Below are 17,431 nucleotides of genomic sequence, written 5' to 3'. Positions count from 1 at the left end.
CAGTGAGAGAGAGAGAGACAGAGAGAAAGGTCTTCCTTTTTCATTGGTTCACCCCCTAATGGCTGCCACGGCCAGCATGTTGTGGCCAGTGCACCGCGCTGATCCGAAGGCAGGAGCCAGGTGCTTATCCTGGTCTCCCATGCGGGTGCAGGGCCCAAGCACTTGGGCCATCCTCCATTGCACTCCTGGGGTACAGCAGAGAGCTGGATTGGAAGAGGAGCAACCGGGACAGAATCCGGCGCCCAGGGTGCTGGTGCCGCAGGTGGAGGATTAGCCTATTGAGCCACGGCACCGGGCCTCCTACTCTTTCAAGTTAAGTATACAGCCTTCCTGGGGCTGGTGTTGTAGTGTAGCGGGTAAAACCGCTGCCTGCAATGCCTGCATCCCATGTGGCTGTTCCACTTCTGATCCTGTTCTCTGCTAAGGTGCCTGGGAAAGCAGTGGAAGATGGCCCAAGGGTTTGGGTCCCGGCAACCGTGTGGAAGACCCAGAAGAAGCTCCAGGCTTCAGGCTGGCCAGTTCTGGCCGTTGTGGCCATTAGGGAAGGAAGCCAGCTCTGTATCTCTCTGTGTCTTTCTCCGTAACTTTGCCTTTCAAGTAAATCAATCTTTTTTTTTTTTTTTTTTTTTTTAAGACGTATACAACCTTCCTTTGGTACTTGCTTGATTGTATACTAGAGCTCTTACTGATTACTCTCCTGTTGTTGATCTTGTATCTTATTACACTTCAGTGACTTCCATCTACCTATATGGATAACTTCACATATGATCACTGACTATGTTTGGCATGACCTCCTGCCTACCATTACCCATCCACCAAGTGTGGCAAAATCCTCAGCTCAGGCATTCATTAGTTTGTGCTGCGCCGATCCGAAGCCAGGAGCCAGGAGCTTCTTCTGAGTCTCCCACATGGGTGCAAGGGCCCATGGACTTGGGCCATCTTCCACTGCTTCCCCAGGCCATAGCAGAGAGCTGGATCGAAAGAGGAGCAGCCGGGACTCGAACCAGTGCCCATATGGGATGCCAGCACTGCAAGCCAGGGTGTTAATCCGCTGTGCCACAGTGCTGGGCCCTCTCTGACTACTTCTCCAGTAGACCTCCCATGACATAGAAAGCCTGGTTTCTGTGCCTTTTTAAAAATGTGCTCTGTAGCATCCTAAACTAACAGTGCAGAAATAAATTCAAGTTTCAAATGCTAATTTCACCTATAAATTCTAAGTCTCTTAAAGACAGGGACTCACAGAGCATTCTATTCATGGACATTGCCATATGGCCTGATAGAGGCTATGATAGACAATAAATCTTCAATATTTACTGGGGAAAAAAAAAGACTGTGTAATGTAAATGGAGAGATCATTTCTACCGGAGCAAACCAGCGCTCTTCCAGAATTGCTACCAGCTATCACATTTTATTTTGTATAGTGCTCCTTTCTCATAGCACTTGGTGATGTTCTCTCAAGGACACTTACAAGTATTTTTCTAATTTTGCTTAAGATGGCAAGCTGAGACGTTTCCCCACATAAGGGCTCATCAAAATGACAGTGTGAAAGTATACAGAACAATGAGTAGCCTGTAGCAGAAGTACGAGGAGGTGACAGATTCCAGCCTCTCAGACAGGATGGAACCATGTGGACAGACAAAACAGGACGGGGGGAGGGCTTGCTCAGGTTTGATCATTGCTGACTGGGCTGCAACGGAGGTTATACATTTATACTTTTTGGTAACGGGGAAGAAAAAGGAGGGGTAATTGCAAAAAAGTGGATTAATTCGAGATGTATCAGTGAAAAGCATTGCCAGCTGCACCCACACTGTTCTTTCCTGTCCTGGTAGACAAGCTCTCTAGATCTCCTCTCTGAAGATGAGCTTTCAGGGACAACCCGGCTGTGGGGTTGGGAGCACTGTCCCAGACCAGAGTCATTCTCACCTTGGCTGCTGTGGCATTCACGGGCCAAGGCTGCTGATTGTCTTTCTAGTTCCACTAGAGGACAGTCCACCCATGTACAGAGATGGCCGCACTCCCTTCAGGAAGTCTGTTGAGAGAAACATGCCTTACAAACGTGCAGTCGGTGAAATCTACTCTGCTGACAATAAACCAGTTCCTCAACTCTTTGCTGTAAGTAAACCAACAAGGGTCTCCAGACATGAAGGGAACAATAGCACGAACAGGAGCGATTAAGATTGCCAGGAACTAAGGTTCAAAATGAAACTGGCATCAAAACTGCCAAAGAAATAAAAAGAGAGGGGCCAGCACTATGGTGTAACGGGTAAAAGCTGCAGCCTGCAGCACCGGCATCCCATATGGGCGCCGATTCTAGTCCCAGCTGCTCCTCTTCCGATCCAGCTCTCTGCTGTGGCCTGGGAAAGCAGTAGAAGATGGCCCAAGTCGTTGGGCCCCTGCACCCACGTGGGAGACCCGGAAGAAGCTCCTGGCTCCCGACTTTGGCTCAGCTCAGCTCTGGCCGTTGCGGTCATTTGGGGAGTGAACCAGCGGAATGGAAGACCTCTCTCTCTCTCTGCCTCTCCTCTCTCTGTGTAACTCTGACTTTCAAATAAATAAAATAATTCTTAAAAAAAAGAAAAAGAAAAAGAGAATGACCAAGAAAACAAGGAATAGGTAATCCTAAAGGAAAGAGTGATTATTCATGAACAAAAGACAAAGTATACTCTGTACAAGGGGCAGTTGGGGCACATGGCTGAGTTCATAGAAATGAAAAATATGCCTGTTACAAAATAAACTGCCAGTAATCATCAACTGAGTCCAAAAATTTGTGTTTCGTTCTCTCAAAATAGAGTTAGTATAAGGAAGAGGTTGTTTAAGCAGGAGCTACATCTTACAGTGCTCCTTGTCCCCTCCCCTTGCATCTAGGTGGGAACAAATGATGATGTGCACCACTGGAATTTGAGCAGAAGTAACATGTGACACTTGGCAGGTCAAGGATGCTGCCAGTCAAACTTGGCTCCCCATCGCCACCTACTGGTTGAAGGCGGGGAATTGTGAGGCCTTGGGTGATGGCAGGGCCAGGTGTAGCGGCCTGCTGAACAGGGACAGCTGTGTTTCGGCAGGTACAGAAGCATGAAGCTACTGCGGAGCGTGATGGATCACTGAAACTGGGAGGTTGGTTTATTACAGCACATTCCAGTGTTTCCCTAACGCCACCAGCAAGACTGCACTTTAAAAATGAGTAAAAGTGTAGGAAGATAAGTTGAAGAAATCTCCTAGAATATAGAACAATTAGGGAGACAAATAAAAAATTTGAAAAAATATAGATGACATAAGAAACTGATCCAAAAGCTGTATGCATTAAAAAGGATTTTAGAAAGAGATAATATAGAAAACTGAAGAGAGAGAATTATCAAAGATAATACTAGAAAAAAATTTCACAGACGTTGAATTTTAAGATCACAAAGGATCAAGGAGGCCTGGATAGGGTAAAGTAATAAAAGTCCAGATTAGACTCATACAGAATTTCAGAAGATGAAGGGGCCAGCGTTGTGGTCTAGCAAGGTAAGCCACTACCTGTGATGCCAGCATCCCATGTGAGTGTTGGTTCAGGACCCGGCTGCTCTACTTCCCATCCAGCTCCCTGCTGATGCACCTGGGAAAACAGCAGAAGATGCTGTAACACTGCCTTTCAAATAAATAAATTTAAAAAGAAAATCCACAATCCAGTGTATGAGCAAACAAACCTCACTTCAGGGGAGAGAAGTAGATTGGCCTTGGATTCTCGGCAGCAACACTGATGCCAGTGGGCAATGGAGAAAAGAGATCCATATTTTGAAGAAAAATATTTTAAAATCTAGATTTCTAATCTAGACTCAGACACCAACCCACCAGTTGTGAGGGTAAACAAAAGTATTTCTAGACATTGAAGGGATTAGAAAATACACTTCTGTGTCCTTCCAAGTTATGGATGCCAGCAAATTGGGCGGGCAAACTCAAGGAAGCAGGGTGATGTGGGATCTAGGAAACAGGGAGTGTGGTGTGAGCTACGAGACTCTCAGGGAGCCTAATGACTGGAGCCCTGGTCTTATTAGATGAGATTATCAAAGCATCAAATAATATACAGAGGCTTTCCCGACAAGCTGAAAATCAGCTCATCCGCTCCTTCCTGCTTCGGCTGACATGTTTCCAGCCCATTCAAGTCATGTCTTCTGGGATGTGGGACCAGAGGTATTTTGTTTTGTTTTTGCTGTGTCTTGTTTGTTACTTTAGCTTCCTGTGTCCTGTGCTCACCTATGAGCCTCCAAGTCCTCCTCAGCATTTCTCCCATGATGCTGAGGGATCTTCATGCACAAAGTCCTAGTGGACGACCCTCACTTTCCAAACTTCCTGATGTAAGCATGCAGATTAGGCTCCTAGACTGATCTCTGCTCTGTGTTTCCCAGAGCTTGCCAAACATCAGTCCCTCAGTGCTCCAGGACAAAAGTCGATCTGTGGATAATGTGGAATCCTTCCATTCTCCTCACGTGGAGAGTCAGACAGTATGTTAGCATGTACAGAGCTCTGAGAAACCCTGTAGTAAAGAAACCTGGTTAACCTCCTGTGGTGGGTGAAAGGAAGTACACCCTTTTCCTCCATCCATTGCAAGGTTCATAGCTGAGACACCTATAATAAAAGAAAGCATATGCATTTAATAATTTTTTCCTTTTTATTAAAGTATTATGTGACCTGAGAGCCTTCAGAAATAAAAAACCAAGGAAACAGAGAAACTGTATTTTTATGGACTACCGTGCAGAAGTATGATTGGAGGACAGAAGGGTCTGACCAAATGGAAATAAACAGGAGGGAACTTAGCAAAGCCTGGGGGTTTTCAGATTCTTTTCTGTGTTTCAGTGGCTCCATTCCCTTTTTTTTTTTCTTTTTTTTTTGCAGGTATGGAGAGGACCCTTCTGGGATGAGGGTCTTCTGACTCATTTTAGGGGAAGTTCAGAGAATTACTTTAAGGTTTGCTTCAGTCAGAACTGCCTGCTTTTTTTATTTTCTCAAATGCCAACATGCCATGTTTTGGGGTAAATCATCTCGAACCCTATCACTATGACATCCTTTAACATCCCAAAGGACTGGATTTTCATAGAAGACATTTTGACTAATGCTGTCTAGTAACAAAGCCAATCTCTGAGGTGGTAGGGGTGCCTATTGCATGTTTCCCTTGTAACAATTTTAGACCATAAACCATTACATATGTCAGTGAATTCTGCTTCACATCACGTTTAGAAGAGTCAGCCATTGAGTCTGTCCCTGAAGCAAGGTCCCTTGTCATCCATGCTGCCATTTCTACAGTCAGGCAAAGAGAATGGTGGGGCCCGCTCTGTGAACTGCGAGATTCCGGATGTCTTGAGCACTGTGTCTGATGCTGTGTAAAGATGACATAAAATCATGTCAAGCAACTACAAACAAATAGAGTGAAAATTACATACACGCCAAGGGAGCAAAAATAAATGGGGTGGCCAGAACAATATATATGCGGAAGCTCAATAAATATTTTTGATGGTGACATGATGGTGATTCAAAATCAAGAAGCTCAGATGCAGGGGATCCCGAGGGGGTGGAGTCAGGGCAAGGCACTGGGACTCGGGAAATGAGAATTGACAGTGAACATGGTCTTGTGTGAGAAGGCGCTCCTGTTCCTTGCCTTTCGGCAGCTTTTCCTAGCATGCGTCCTGCCTCTCTCTCCCTGTGGTCGCAGGAGGAGGGAGGGAGCTGTATGTGGAACATCTGGTAAATGGGGGAGATGGGACACCCTGGTTTTGCTTATCCCTTTGAAGCTGAATTTTAAAAAGGGAAATTAAATTAATTAGCTCTAATAGGACTTTGCTGCTTTCCTCACAGATCGGATATTTCCTTTTTTTTTTTTTTTTTTTGACAGGCAGAGTGGACAGTGAGAGAGAGAGACAGAGAGAAAGGTCTTCCTTTGCCGTTGGTTCACCCTCCAATGGCCGCCGCGGCCGGCGCGCTGCGGCCGGCGCACCGCGCTGATCCCATGGCAGGAGCCAGGAGCCAGGTGCTTTTCCTGGTCTCCCATGGGGTGCAGGGCCCAAGCACCTGGGCCATCCTCCACTGCACTCCCTGGCCACAGCAGAGGGCTGGCCTGGAAGAGGGGCAACCGGGACAGAATCCGGCGCCCCGACCGGGACTAGAACCCGGTGTGCCGGCGCCGCTAGGCGGAGGATTAGCCTAGTGAGCTGCGGCGCCGGCTCGGATATTTCCTTTTGTAACACTCACCGTGCGGTGAACATTTATCACTTGGCTTTTCTATTCCTGTGCCCATGAAAGGTGGTGTGTGTGGTGGATACAGTAACCGTGGTGTCAGACAGACTTGTGATTGAATCCAGGTCACTCAGTTGCCATAACTGAGCTAGTAATAGATTAGCCATGTGCCTTTGTTGAACCTCAGCATATTTGGTTATGAAATGAGATAATATTGCCCTCACAGTGCAAATATGAGGATTAAATAAAATAGAATGTTTAGTACACTGGCAAGCACACAGTAAATAGTAACTTTCACTGGTGGTTCATGTGCTGTCTTTCAAACTATCCCCTTGAGGGCCTGGTGTCTACCTTTGTGTCTTTGTTATCCCAGACATGGAGCCTTGGACATAGCACACATAACAATTAATGGTTAATTGGTAATCTAAGGTTATGCTGACACAGTTTAGGGGGAAATGTGGGCAGTTATCCATTTAACCTGGAAAATTTAGTTCTTCAAATGAAGTTTTTGTTATGGTCTAATTTGGTTATCTGCCTTAATTAACATTCAAATAATGGCCACATCTATCATTCTTGAAGACTGATATTGGTGCTTTTGCCCCCTATTCTGTGCAAACGGATCCATTTCTTTGCTTCAGTAATCTAGAATCTCATTTGCTTCTACTGCATTTCTCTGTGGGGGAGGAGGGTAAGAATGAAGGTTCCCTCCAGGGGGCAGAGTTTTCCAAGTTGACCACTGTATTTATTGGACTGAGCAGCCAACTTGGTCCTCAGCTCTCTGTCAACGGAGCAGCCTGGGCGGGCAGGAATGTATTAATGAAGAGCTCAAGAGCCCGTCCATCACCTGGACAGCCACACACATTCACAATCCAGGCAACATGTAGAAAAACACGTCTGGATGATGGACTGCATTTTCCACATTCCAGCTGGACCTCTGCACGCTGCCACATAGACAGGGGCCTCAGGGACTTGCAAAGCAACAATCGATGCTGCTGTTGATACGCCCAACCCACAGGGGAGTGGTGCGGGGAGATGAGTGGCAGCAAGGGCGCCTCCTTGGGAGTCTGGCGGACCCTTCTGCCTGCCAATCACAGCAGTGATGTGGCATCCGCCACCCCCCACCCAGCAAGGCTTAATGGCTGCACGCTGACTTAAAAACACAGTCCCCAGAAAGGCATTAACATTCTGAGCTCAGCTGTGTCACCGCAGTTGCCATAGCAATGCTGGGAAATATATTTTGTGTCCAATGGTTATTTCTCCACACTAATGAAATGGACATTTTTCTTCAGTGAATTGAATCAAAACTAATTGAGTAGTAATCAGTACAGACCTTGAAGTTCAGAGAAATGTAGTCTGACTAGTGCTTTGTAGAAATGCAGAAACCATTAACTATCTTCAAATGAGGTTTTTTTTTTAATTAGTGGAATCTTAGCAACCTATTACAGGCGGGTGTGAGTGTTATCACACAAAAAACTCCTCATTTGTTTAGTGCTGGGAGGGGAAATTTATTTTCAATTAATTCCAGGGCTGATAGCATTCTGTGGTTTGTTGTACCTTGTCCCCCCAATAAATAGCACAAATGGAAATGTATTCCTAGATGGGATTTTTATATATACATATATATGTGTGTGTGTGTATAGACACACTCACATACATATATATATACACACACATATATATATTCTACATATACATACATCTATATAATTCATAATTTGGGTTTTCACTTAGAAAGGATTGCTTTTTGCTGAGACCAACTATTCCTGAAACGTGTTGAGCAGTGGGAATGATAAAGTGATTTTTTGGGGCAGGGGAGGTGCCTGTGTCTTAGAGCTAAGTCTATCTGAAATTGCACTATGATGGAGAAAATGACACAGATGTCTGGAAGTCATTTAGGGACATCATTATGCTCAGATGTATCTACGAAGTTCACTTGATTTACTAATTCTTCTTGCTTCTGCTTGGATCATGGGTTTAAACAAATAAACTTGTATAAACCCATCCCCTGCCCATGCATGAATACTCTACTTCCAAGGATATCACATAGTGTCCTACTATCAGTAGGTCTTCTCCTTTGAATATGGGCCCGATTCACAACCAAGAGGTGCAAATGAGAGGCCCTTTGTTTCACTGTGATAGACTAGAAAACGTCCCCCGGAATCTAAATTTGAGACAGCTGACTTGTCAGGTGTGGTGTGACAGTGGGGTGCATTTGTTCTCAACTGCAGATGTTCTGATTCTGATTCTCTTCCATCGGGAGTTTGCCGAGATGGTCTGAGCTGTCTCGGTATCACCAGGCTTTGGGTCAGCAGGAGTGCCCGTCCTTTTCTCCCTGCTATCCAGCATGGGGCTGAATCTAGGGGTTGGGAGGGTGCAGGATTCCTGAGCTTGGCACGGGCAGCCCTAGCAAGGCTGACTTCTTGGGGTTGGGATCAAGGCCAGGTTCAGGCAGGTGGAGTTTGAGAAAACTGCACTCCAACATTTGGCAGATAGATAAACTGATGAGTCATTTCCCTGGGACCCAGAGTCTAATGCGTCCAACTAGCACTAAATTCACATTAAAAATGGATTGTGCCTTAATTTTTAAGCACCGCCAGACCTGAAGGCACATGTTAGCATTTCCTTGAGGTGAGATAAAGCTGCCTGAAGTCTCTGTCTCAGCTGGTGGGCGGGACACGGTGTGGGGCAGGCACTCACCTCTCCACACGCACTTTCTTCTTTTGAAGCCTGTGGGTCTGAACGTGGGAGAAGACACTCTCCTGTCACAACAGCGACTTGAATGAATCACAGTGGGATTAGGGAGTCGAAAGGTGAGAAATGCCGAATTTCGAGGAGTTGGGGTGGGGGGTCAAAAGAGGATAGAGTTTCACTAGAAATAAACACAGTAAGGTGGCAGGGCAATAGAAGACAGTGGATTTATGGTTTATGACATTCCTAAAATATCTTTATTTAATAATGAAAACTTCATTATCCGGGCCTTGGTTGAAGTGCTGCTGTGGGCCCTCAGAGGATCCTAGCACAGATCTTTCATCTTGACAGAAGGTCTAAATTACAACATTAGTGTTCTAACCGAGAGCCTGTTATTGCCTATTTGGTCTGTCCAGGGAAATGAGACACACATGCAGGAGAGTGGGTTATTGAAATCTAATAGCTTGGAATATTAAAAATGGGGGCTGGGTTCGGGAGAGATCTCTCCCTTGCTCTGTCTTTCTTTCCCCCTGAGCTGGGGATAAATTAAGTGATAAACCTAGGATGTTTACCAAAGTTTCATTATTTTTCAGGAAAAAAAAGTAATTCATCTTTATTATGGCCAAAGCCATTATTGTGTTTCACATCATTAAGAAAGCAACGTAAGGAGACCCCTTAAGCTAATTTTCACACCAGCTATATAAACCTATTATGCCTTCATTTTCATCCCAGCTACCTCTGCCTCCTTTTCAGCTGTACAGCCTGACCTCCAAAAGTGTGTTTGGTTTTCAGATGTTTCAAAGACAATTAGGTCTAACTGGCTCCCAGTGTTTGACTAACGGTCAGAACAGATAGCTCTCCAGACCACTGTTCAATTTTGCTCCTTCTGGCAGGGCAGGAAAACGGCCTACCTGGGCTGGTACAGTTGCAAGAGGGCCACGCGGGTGCACCCAGGGCTGTGCAGTCATCTCCTCTCTTGGCTCCCTCTCTTTTGCTCTTTACTGCCACACCTTCCTCCTATACAAAAATATCTTCCTTCATTTTCTGTTGACTGTCTGTAAGGCCAGTGGCACCAAAGTAAAGGCAGCTGCCTATCTTAGTAAATAATAGCAGTAATAACGCCTTGGAAAGTGCCTGCAATATATGATCTCTTGTAAGCTTTACAGCCATCCGATGAGGTCAGTCTCACCATTATCCACACTTCTAGTTTAAGAAGCAAGTGTCAGAGAGGTCAGGTGACTGAGCCAAGCTTGCACAGTGCTTACACTGCAGCCTTGCTTCCTGAACTCGTATCTTTCCACTGCAAAGCCCAGCCACGTTGTTCTTAACCCCGACTATCCCGTATTGCCTCCTGTATACAGTAGTGCTGAAAGTTTCCTCCTGCTGAATTATCCCTGAATCCCCGACTCCGCCGCTTTAAGGCTTTAAGACAAAATCACAACCAGCCAATCTTTGGTGTTAAAGACCTGTTAGGAATCCCTTATAATGTGGAAATGAAGCCCTGGGGGTGGAGTAGCAAGTTACCTGCCTGACCTTGGTCAGAGATGGTATGACACTTGAGTGTGGATAGCACTGTACAACAATCTATTTCTTCCAGAAATACTAAATGAGATACAGTATCAAGCATGTCTTTTTATACTATAGTACTACACAGGGCCCTGTCCTGACAGATGAGTTATCATTTTTTAAAAAGATTTATTTACTTGAAAGCCAGAGTTAAAGAGAGAGGGAGAGACAGAGAGAGGTCTTCCATCCACTGGTTCACTTCCCAAATGGCCACAATGGCCAGGACTAGGCCAGGCCAAAGTCAGGAGCCAGGAGGCCAGCAGCTTCTTTAGGATCTCCCATGTGAGTGCAGGGACCCACACACTTCCGCTGCTTTCCCAGGCGCCTTAGCAGGGAGCTGGATCAGAAGTGGAGCAGCCAGAACTGGAACTGGCGCCTCTATGGGATGCTGGCATTGCAGGCAGCGGCTATACCTGCTGCCCCACAACACTGGCCCCGACCCGAGTCATCATTATGAAGATCTGGAACAGTTTTCACAGATCAACAGCAGAACTGTAGATAACTCAGTTGATTGGCAGATAGCAAGGTCCTACAGGATTACAAAGCAGGCCAGGCCAGTGTTGCTAGTGAAAGATCAAGAAAGGCCCTCAGCCCCAGGCACAAGCGTAGAGAGAGAGAGTAGAGAGAAAAGTGCTTCCGCAGGAGTCTTAGGCAGGCAGAGAAATGGGCATTTTGTGTGTGAGTGTGTGGGATGGGCACAGGTTAGGGAAGGGAATGGGCCTGAGGGTGAGAAGACGGAAGGCAGGGATCACTGACAACCAGAAAGCAGTGCACAGAGGATGGGCCTCCTCTTCTTAACTCAGGGCAGGCCTAGGCTCTCACCCAGCGGTTCCCAAACCTGGTCCAGGCTCGGAAGGAAGACTCTGGGATCTTCCCATGTACCCACACAAGACTTTAAGTTAGTAGACTAAGGTTGGTAGTCAACTTGTTCCTCTATCCATGGAGGTCACTTTTTTATTTTACAAGAAATCTCCAATGCCTGGAAGAATGCAGACATTCATACTCTTTTTTTTATTTGACAGGTAGAGTTACAGACAGTGAGAGAGAGAGAGAGAGAAAGAGAGAGAAAGGTCTTCCTTCTGTTGGTTCACTCCCCAAATGGCCACTACGGCCAGCGCTGCGCCGATCCGAAGCCAGGAGCCAGGTGCTTCCTCCTGGTCTCCCATGCGGGTGCAGGGCCCAAGCACTTGGGCCATCCTCCACTGCCCTCCCAGGCCACAACAGAGAGCTGGACTGGAAGGGGAGCAACCAGGACGAGAACCCGGTGCCCAAATGGGATGCTGGCGCTGCAGGCGTAGCGTTAACCGAGTGAGCCATGGTGCCAGCCCCGACATTCATGCTCTTTGCACAGCACTCTGGGTGATATTCACCATGTGCTCAGCACAGGGCCCATGTGGACGTTCTGTCTGCACTCCTCGTCCATCCCACACATCCTGCCCTTCTTCCTCCCTGTCACAGTGCACCTGACTAACTCCTACTCACCCCACAGCTGTCCGGGCAAGCATCTCGGTTAAGTTTGAATGTTTATCTCTTCCCAAATGTATGCTGAAGTTTAACTGCCAGTGTAGTGGTATTGGAAGCTGGAGCCCTGGAGAGGTAACTGGGCCATAAGGGTTCAGCCCTCAAGGGTGGCTTTCATGTCTTTACAATGGGCTTTGGCTGCTCTTCTGCCGTGTGAGGAACAGCCTTTCTCTCCTCTGGGGGATACAGTGTTCAAGGTACCATCTTGGAAACAGATTGGACTCCTAGAAGATGCAAAACCCATCAGCTCCTTGATCTAATACTTCCAGCCTCAAGAGTTGTAACAAACACATTTCTGCTCTTTATACATTACCAGTCTCGGGTATTCTGTTACAGCATTTCTGCAACCTGCTTGAAGAACAACTTTTCCCTTTCTCTGTCAACTGTGTCTCCTGAACTTGGGTCCTGCCTGCTGAAGACCGTGGACGTGAGTTGCAGGCTGTCCATGGAGTTGAGGTTTTTGTCTCTGGCCAGCTCAGGATGTTCCCCAAGGTGTTATCGTCCATCCTGAGGCAGTTTGCTGGTAGGAGCAGTAACTAGGCTGCTGCCAGTGCCACGGAGAGCCATTCTTGCAGGAATCGGCACTTCCTAGAACACATGGCTTGCCTCTGAAAATAATACCTGAGTGAGTGAGGCTCATGCCAAGGTGGGCACTGAACTTCTTCAAACAGGAGAGTGTGGTTAGCTGATTAGAGGGCATGATCCAAACCGCTGGGGTCTTCAGGATTGTGCCAGGAACTCCTTACTCCAAAATCTCAAAGCCATTTAGATAAAATAAAATGTACCAGCTTCTTTACATGGAGTCAAACCTCTGTTTGTTTATTTTAGAAGCCATTAGAAGGGGGAGAGTAGAAGTGGTCGGGAGGACTTTTCAAGGTTTGAAGAATGACTTAACCTGGAGTTGTGCTTTTTCTAGTTATGTTCATATCCTGCCTTTGCCACTGGTCTTCCCTTAGGAAAAACACAGAAACAGGCGGAGGTACCAGCTGTTGGGCAGAAGAGGAGTTGTTTTCCTCTGGGGCCCAAATAAAGAGTTCAGTCTTGTAACAAACACCTCCATTCTCTAGTAGTCTCGTGTTCCCCGGATCAGTTATTTATGCTGGCGGGTGCCTTCATTTCCTTGTGGACCAGGAGGCAGAGGTTGATTGGGGACTGGACTCTGCATTCTATTTTGAGCGTAGACTCTCTCCATCACTGAGTGGGTTCCCCAAGCCTTTATAATGTCACACAACCTGGTAAATCTTTGCAACCCACTGACCCCTATGATTCCCCAGGTTATAATCTTATTGCTATCTTATCTTTGAAGATGAGGGGGTCATGCCCTATGAAGCAGAGTGGGGATGAGTTACTCTGAATGACAGAAATTTTAAGGGCATGTCTGATGTTTGGATGTACCCTAACATAAGCAGTTATAGAAAGCTAAGAATCATCCCCCAAATTCTTTCTGAGTTAAACCTGATGCAACATAGGTAGGTGTACTCCTAAAAAGATGGCTTTTTAAGAATGAGCCTGATAAAATAGGTTGGCTTTGGAGATGAGATCTTATTTCTTTTTTGGATGGGATACAAATAGTTTGAGCTGTGAATACAGACCTATCATGTTTTCCATGATGCTTAATGAGTATATGAAAACCCCGACTGGCACTTATTTAGCCCCAAGTATGACAATCTCCTTAGATTTTGCACCCTAGACACATCTCATCCAACCCTGTGGAATATAACTGATGTGAGGTGTGGCACGAGTAGACAATAAGCGGACTCTGACGCACTCTTTTCTTCAACCTCAACTGATTAAATTGGCAAGAGCAGGCGATGCCCTCTCCTCTCTGCACATCCCAGATTCTTCAGTGTCTCCATTCTCCTCTGGATCTCAAAGTCTGATGCACAGCCAGGGGCCCCGCTAGGACAAGTTCACGTGAAGCTGGGAAGAGTAAGACTTCTGGTCTTTAGGCAGAGCCCAAGGAATTGCAACGTTTGAAGATGAGTCTTAGATGCCATCCATCTTCTCAAGCAGGGTGAGCAGCCAGGTGGCAAATTTCAGCCCTGGTTGTAGGGCACTGCAGTTTTAACAAATTCTAAGAGTATAATTTGAGTGCTTAAGAACCTTAAGTTGATAGTTCAGTGCACCATTCTTAAGAATCTAATGTACAATTTAGTTCTCACAAAGTCTTGAGTTAGGGAAGGTGGGCTTTTCAAGAACTGCTTTTGGGGTCCCGTTAGCGTGAGCCCCTTGCCTGAAGTGACGTGGGAAGGTGAGACTGCCTTGTGTTAAAATTATGCTTGTCACTGACGATGGATGCCCTTTCTGACTTGGTTTTCTTATCTGTGATATGTGACGAATACATATATACATTGTATGCATAGTAAGCTCTCAGTGAATGTTATTCAGCAATGTTAGCTTTATTTCAGTGACCACATGGAAGAGATGTCTATAAATTATTTTGTAAGGTAGTCTATTATTACTGGTAATGGGATGATTTTGCGTCACAAAAGAATGTAACACAAAAGAACTTCAAACAGTATACCTTCCATTACCTTTAAAATATGACATTCTCCAAACTAATTTACACTCTTTATTTAGAAACACGTTTGTGTAGAGCAGCACACACCTGAAGTATATATTCACAGCTTGCACTACAGAAACTCAAGTTGAGAGACAGGAACACGCTGAAAGAACTAACACTGATAGAGTCCCTACTCCCATTATGGTGTTAATTCTTTTAAAGAGTCATATCTGGAGTCTATTCTTATCCCCCTTTTGTAGATGAGGACATCAAAACTCAGAGGACTAAAATTTTCCAAGATCAAAAAGCTAGAGGGTGACAGAACTGTGACGTGAATCAATTTCTGTCTACACTTATCTTAGTGGACCACAGAACTCTTGGCAAGAAAGAACATTATTTCTTTTCATAATCCTTTCCTGTCTCCCCCTGGTAACCCTGTTCCCCTCCACCAATGCTAGTCTCCGAACTCTCACTCAGGGACCCGCTCTGCTCTCAAAGGAGGAAAACACATCCCACCATCTCAGGAGAGCGTTCTTTTGGGCTGTGCGGGAACAGCGTGATGAACAATAGGAAGCAGGGAGACAGTTCTGTGGAGCTGCTTAATTAAATCGGCTCAAGATAATGGTAGATCTTGAAATGGGAACACATCCATTAATGCTGTTATTATTATCAAGGACAGGAATGGCCCATTGAGGATTGATGAGAGAATAAACTGTCCATATGCTACGAACCATAAGGAAACAATTGATAGGAAAAACCTCAACGAGGAACTTTGGATGGGATTGATAATGCATCTTCCACGATAAAACACACACACACAGTGAAGGGGATGTGTGCTTGGCATCTGGTTAATCAATGAACTGTGAAGGGACTGAGGCAATAAAGTGAGCAGGTTTCACATTAATATTATAATATGATGTGTTTATAGGACAGGGACATTCAAAAGTGATTCCAGCAGCAATGTCTAGGAACTGCTTTAGTTGAGTTCTTGTTCTGCAACAGAAGCTCAGATTTCATCCATCACTCGAAGAAAGGGGTCGGAAGTAGGGAAGGTTTCAGACTTGTTTTCCCCTCTATGTGGCCTTTGAATTTCATCAGATGTAAGCTGTAGAATTCATTACGGAGCCAACGAGTATTTAGCCAGGGAGGTTGTTTAGGAAAGCACAAGCCTTGGCTGCCCTATACTCAAAGGATGATAAAATAAAATATGCATATCTTACTGCCTTCCTGAAGCCATAAGCCTGTTCCGGTTCACCAGGGATCCATCTCTGCCTGCATGATCTATAGTGTTATGGACAGAAGGGAGTTGAACGGAGCCAATTATAACCATGGAGCAAAGCCTAGGAAGAAGAGATGCAGTGTGGGCTCAAGAAATGATTTGTTGTGGAAACAGGCTCCATTAACCCCAGGGAGGGGTTAGAAGGAAAAGGTTCATAGCACAAGGGTTCAGACATGTGCTAGAGAATGTCTGGGGGGGGGGGGGGCAGGGCTACCAGGGAGGAAACAAAGGGGAGTTCCTCGCCTGGAGAATGCTCTTCCCACAGCAACCTGTTCCAAGTGAAATCAAGTGCTTTGCAGAAACACACTGGGAATCACAAATGTGCGTGTTTGGGATGTGAGATTATTCAGTGATCAGTCCTTCTTCCTAGCCTGCGGATGGCTCATGAGTATTGGTTTTTGGATCCTCACTGGTTTGCTTTGAGGTATTTTCTCTAAGCCTCTTGAGCAAGACCCTCTCCCAAAAAGCTGCTCCCCTTGCCTGTGACGCTGTGAAACTAACCCAGCACTGGACTTCTCAGTCTCCTCCAGTGGCCTTGACTAGGTCGAGGACCAGGGAACTACCCTGTAGACAAGTTCATGTTTATTTCGCTTCCTACTGCCGTGATGAGAAGGGGATTTCTTTGCACATTCCTGGAGGGGAGATATTTCTGCTCCTTTTGCCTCCTCTTCATTTGGGTCTTCTTGTAGGAATAGCGGATCTGATTGATGGGGGTGATGTGCACAGTCCTCTCTCCTTTGTCCTCTGTATTCCTCTCTGCCCGCCTCTTCCCTTCTACTTCTCTCTTTCTATCCATTTTGACTCCCCTTGAGCAGAGCACATCCCCATGAGGTCAGCACATGAGGCTTCTGTTGTTGCTGTCATTAAAGCTTATGATCTCCACACATTCTGTCTGCACCTTCCCAGTTCCTGGGAGACCTCACTACGTATCCCATTTCTTCCCTCCCCCTCTCTCCGATGGCCTCAAACCCTGCGTTTCTTCACACACTCGACTGTATTCCATCACAAGACAGTAATAACAACAACCTTCCTGGCACCGCACCGACCACACCTTGTTTCCTGCTCACCTTTTACTTTGCAGTGAAGCTCCCAGGAGGTGAAACTCTTCCCACTGCTATCTCATGGGCACTCATTTCCTAGCCCGGGCTCAGCCCAGGACAGGAGCCTTCTGGGTCCGTTCAATGTCACAAATGGCTCCTTGTTTCAGTTGCCATGGAAACCTTACCTATGCTTTTGGCTGAATTTGAATCTGTTGGTAACATCCCCTTCCCAAAAAATGCGGTTCTCCTTTAGCGTCTTAACACCATGATGGTCTCCTGCCGCTTGTATTTCTCTGAAAACTCCCCACAGACCCTCTTTATTGACCTTTCTTCCACATTTATTCTCTTGAATGTTTTTGTTCCCCTGGCTTGTGCTTTGGCCCTCATCCCATGCAAATCTCTCTTTAATTCACCTATGCATTAGATAAATGCTAGATACAGCTCAGTAATGCCACCTCTTTGTCGCAGAACTTCACGTCCAGACCACTGTGGAAGCCCATACTGTCTCCCTGCCTTCATTCTGTTCCCTTCAGCCCATTCATAGCTCTCTAAAATACAACAATGTTATGCCATATGTTCTGTCTTTAAATTGCTTCAATGGTTTATATTGTGTTTGCATAACACCCA

General features: G+C 45.9%; 1 long non-coding RNA gene across 1 annotated transcript; it reads right to left on the bottom strand.

The window, feature by feature from the left end:
- Positions 1-3,944: 3,944 nt before the first annotated feature.
- Positions 3,945-16,920, bottom strand: LOC127483532 (uncharacterized). Its single transcript, XR_007909897.2, has 3 exons — positions 16,832-16,920; positions 8,905-9,912; positions 3,945-5,353 (listed from the first exon to the last, which is right to left on the bottom strand). It is a non-coding gene; the product is annotated as an uncharacterized lncRNA (long non-coding RNA).
- Between the last annotated feature and the right edge of the window lie 511 nt (positions 16,921-17,431).

The sequence above is a fragment of the Oryctolagus cuniculus genome, chromosome 13 (genome assembly GCF_964237555.1).
Source record: "Oryctolagus cuniculus chromosome 13, mOryCun1.1, whole genome shotgun sequence".
Lineage (NCBI taxonomy): Eukaryota > Metazoa > Chordata > Mammalia > Lagomorpha > Leporidae > Oryctolagus > Oryctolagus cuniculus.
The sequence above is the reverse complement of the archived record's forward strand: the minus strand, read 5'-3'. Positions and strand labels throughout refer to the sequence as shown.